Source organism: Triticum aestivum, chromosome 5B (assembly GCF_018294505.1).
Source record: "Triticum aestivum cultivar Chinese Spring chromosome 5B, IWGSC CS RefSeq v2.1, whole genome shotgun sequence".
NCBI classification, from domain to species: Eukaryota; Viridiplantae; Streptophyta; class Magnoliopsida; order Poales; family Poaceae; genus Triticum; species Triticum aestivum.
The window spans coordinates 696,730,748-696,734,964 of record NC_057807.1 but is presented as its reverse complement, the minus strand read 5'-3'; the positions used below and the strand labels follow the sequence as shown (position 1 = coordinate 696,734,964).

At 42.2% G+C, this 4,217-nt stretch overlaps 1 pseudogene; it reads left to right on the top strand.

The window, feature by feature from the left end:
* Positions 1–233: 233 nt before the first annotated feature.
* Positions 234–3,366, top strand: LOC123117767 (cytochrome P450 87A3-like; annotated as a pseudogene).
* The last annotated feature ends 851 nt before the right edge of the window (positions 3,367–4,217 follow it).

Sequence of the window (4,217 nt, the reverse complement as noted above, 5' to 3'; positions counted from 1 at the left end):
TTAAGTAGATCACCTTTCACATGGTGTGGTTACTCTATGTACCCCACTTAATTTATCTGCCCCGTGCTAACCAAGTAGGGTATGGATATATAGATGCCAGCTAGCTAAAAGAAATAGAAGTCCAAAGACACCTAAGAATCATCATAACAGTTGTATATATAAGCATGTAAAGACCTCTACAATTCGCACACAACTAACTACACCCCTCATTTCCTTACTAGATGCACTTGGAGATGGACATATCTGTTGCTCAATACGTAGCTCTGTGTGGAGTTACACTTGTGATTGGATGGCTAGTACACTGGGTATACAAATGGATCAACCCGGTTTGCAACGGTGTTCTTCCTCGTGGCTCCATGGGATTCCCTATTATTGGTGAGACCTTGGACTTCCTCAAGGCAAGCTCTTCCCTGGACATCCCAGACTTCTACAAACAAAGGATGAAAAGGTACCTCTTGAATGAATGGAGACGTTGTACAGTACTAGTATTTGTTGTCATTTTATCTTTTGCAAATAAACGTGCGAGATCTGGTTCTAGCACACAGTAACAGTAGTGCTCAGCGTGTGAGAAAACACCTCTGGTTACTGTTTGCGCAGGTACGGCCCGGTATTCAAGACAAGCTTGCTTGGGCAGCCTGCGGTTATTTCCACCGACGCGGAGGTCAATCGGTTTGTGTTTCAGCACGAGGAGACCTTGTTCAGTATCGGGTACCCCTGGGCAGTGACCAAAATATTCGGTGAGAAGAGCATCGAAGCCGCCCATGGCATAATCCACAAGTTCGTCCGTAGATGCGCCTTCGCGCTGTTCGGCCTCCAGAATATCAAAGAGGTGCTCCTCCCAGAGATGGAGGGCGCCGTGAGGGAGCGCCTTGCCGCGTGGGCGACCAAGCCGAGTGTGGACGTGCGCGGTGATGCGCCCGACGTAAGCGTCTTTGTGCTTGGTTTCGATGCCATTCTCCTACTCCCTGCTGTTTCCTGCATGGTGTGGTGACGGTATACAAATGCTATATATATATGTACTGTGTCTGCAGATTCTCTTTGAGCTGGTGACGAGGAAGTGCCTTGGTTTCGATTCTTCCACCAAGTCGGGAAAACTGAGGAACAAGTTCGATGCGCTTTTCTCAGGGCTGTTCTCCTTCCCGATATATTTCCCTGGGACAACATTTTATCGATGCATGCAGGTATACAAATTAACTTGTTGTTTGTTTGCATGATCAAGAACCGGCGTATATCATTCTCATTCGCAAAAATAGAGAGCTCAAGTATAGAAGTTTGCCTGTCATATACACCACTGTGTCCCTTCGTTATGAAAATCAGGCTTCAAATATTTTGAGTTTTTCACCGAGAAACGTGTATTAAAATGCTCCCATAATGCAGGAGCATGTATAAAATGACCCAACTAGTAGCCTTCAGTTAAGAGCTAATATCCGTTTCGAAAAGAAAAAAAAGTTAAGAGCTGATATGCTTGCGCGTGCAGGCCAGGAAAAATGTGCAGAAGACAGTGCGGGATACGTTGGCAGAGAGGTTAGGTGCACCAGGGAAGAAACATGGCGACCTCCTTGACGTAATTGTCGAGGAACTGCAGGGTGAAGAGCCATTATTAAGTGAGGATTTTGCTATTGATATGGTCTCGATGTTGTTGTTCTCTAGCGTCTTCACGCTATCAGGAACAATCGCTGTAGCATTCAAGTCACTCCATGACAACCCAGACGTTCTCCGGTCCCTGGAGGTTCTCCCTCCATTCCTTAATATATATTTTTTGATTCTATGTATGTAGACACGTTTTAGTATGTATGTTCACTCATTTTAATATGTATCTAGTCAATATCTTATAATAGCTAAAAGTCTTGTACTCCCTTCGTTCCTAAATATAAGTCTTTTTAGAGATTTCATTATGGACTACATACAGATGTATATAGACATATTTTAAAGTGTAGATTCACTCATTTTGCTTCGTATGTACTCCCTCCGTTTCGTAATATAAGAGCGTTTTTGACACTACACTAGTGTTAAAAACGCTCTTATATTATGAGACGGAAGGAGTAGTTTATATTGAAATCTCTAAAAAAGACTTATATTTAAGAACAGATGGAGTATTAGGGAACGGAGAGAGTATGTATATAGTACTCGTACTATCAATACTAATGCTTGTAGACCAACGGCAGAAGTAGCGAGATCCTGAAAACATGCAAAAGAATTAACATCCTGAAAACTTGCACTTTTCACAGAAGGAGAACCGAACTATGCTCAAGGATCGAAAGGGTGGGTGCTCCGGGCTCAGCTGGGACCTGGGAGGAGTACAAGTCATTGACATTCACTAATCAGGTAAAAAAAAAACAAAATCATTGATTACAACTGGATTCATCAGTAGTACTCTACTCCCTCAGTTCTGGTTTAAGTCTGCACGCATGACAACTGGACTCTTCACTGGTACAGGTTTCTATTCTGACAAGATTTTCCTTTTCGACTGAAGGTGACCAATGAGATTATTCGAATAAGCAATGCCGTAGTTGGAGTATTTAGGAAAACTCTTACGGATGTACAAGTCAACGGTGAACACTCAGAAACATTATTGTAATTATAGTAATCTGTTTGGTTAGCTAACAAAGCAGTAGAGTTAAATAGCAATTAGCAATGTGTTGAACTGTTGATTCGTTCTTCCTGCAGGCTATACAATTCCAGCCGGATGGCAGGTCATAGTCAACCCCATGGCAGTTCATTTGAACGAAGAATTGTTCGAAGATCCACTCAAATTTAACCCATGGAGGTGGATGGTTAGTGAGGACATTGAAATGGCTGTATTCTTTCAATTTATATTCCCATTTTTCTACCTGAAAGATTCTGTTGGAACTAATATAGTATTGTGTGTATAAATTTTTTTGACAAATCTGAAAACACAGGATGAGTCAAAGCGCAGTGCAATGCTGAAGAATTTCTTGCCATTTGGGGCAGGAATCAGGGTTTGTCCTGCGGCAGATTTTGTCAAGCTGTTTGTAACACTTACCCTCCATATTTTGGTGACGGAGTATAGGTGTGTGCTTTTCGCACCCGAAAGATTGTTGCTTTCATTGCACCATGCACACTGCTTGTTGATATCCAATATGTAATTTTAACTTCCTTTGCAGATGGGAAGAAATGAAAGGAACTGACGAATTCCGAAGCGCGGATGTTATGTTCCCGCAGGGCTATCACATTCGACTTAGCCCAAGGACGATCAAATGAACTGATGCAGATATCAAATGGAACCTACGCCTGTCAGACTTCTCAACCATGTTATGATTCAGACGGACATGACGATGGCTTGAGGGCGTGTTTCCCTTCTTAAAGATGTTGCGAAAGAAGTCTGGCTCTTAAATTCATATCCTGTAATAGTTATGCCATAGTTGTGCATGTTACATACTCTATTTGTTGATGACTTTGACCTCGTTGTCATGCATCAACTTTAATAAAAAATGGCTGTTTGTATCACAATGATGAATAGGGCAAATGTTTCAACCTCCTTTTCTAACAAAACCAGACTTCTTACCACACCGTTAAATTACATCATTCCAGATCCAAATGTTTCTTTTCAAGTGCCTTCTCACCATAGAGTCTAATTAAATTACATTATTCAGAATCCGGATGTTTCTACGGACAGCCAATATAAGTATATTGCTTAAGATTTTCAAGTGCACTAAATCTAGTATTATTAGTTTCACATGTATGTGACCATCAACCATTTCCCATTAAAAAACCCGCCAATCTACGAATCTGGTATTGAAGTTAGTTTGTATAAGGAAAATTCATGTTTTCACTTGTGTACATTTGTATTCGAATGAACTGCCTTGCTATTTTTTTATTTTTTACTTTTAGAAAAGGAGGATTACCCCCGGCCTTTGCATCTGGGCGATGCATGCAACCATTTTATTAATTATTCTCAGAGACCTTACAAAAGCATTACATCAGTAAGCCTGAAGCCACCATCTAGGCGACACGTGTCGCTACTCCCATCCCCTTGATGCAGGGGTGCCGAATGTCCAAGCCTAATACCAAACAAACATCGCACCAAAACCTAACATTTAATGCCGGATGCCCCATCCCAGCCACATGTCGAGAATGGGTCACACACCGGTCCGATGCACTCACCGAGGCTACCGCCGCCGTCATCCACCTAACCATCTTCAGAGCAGGTACTGAAGCAAAGACCTTGCCAGGTCAGCTGTCGACGCCACCATGGC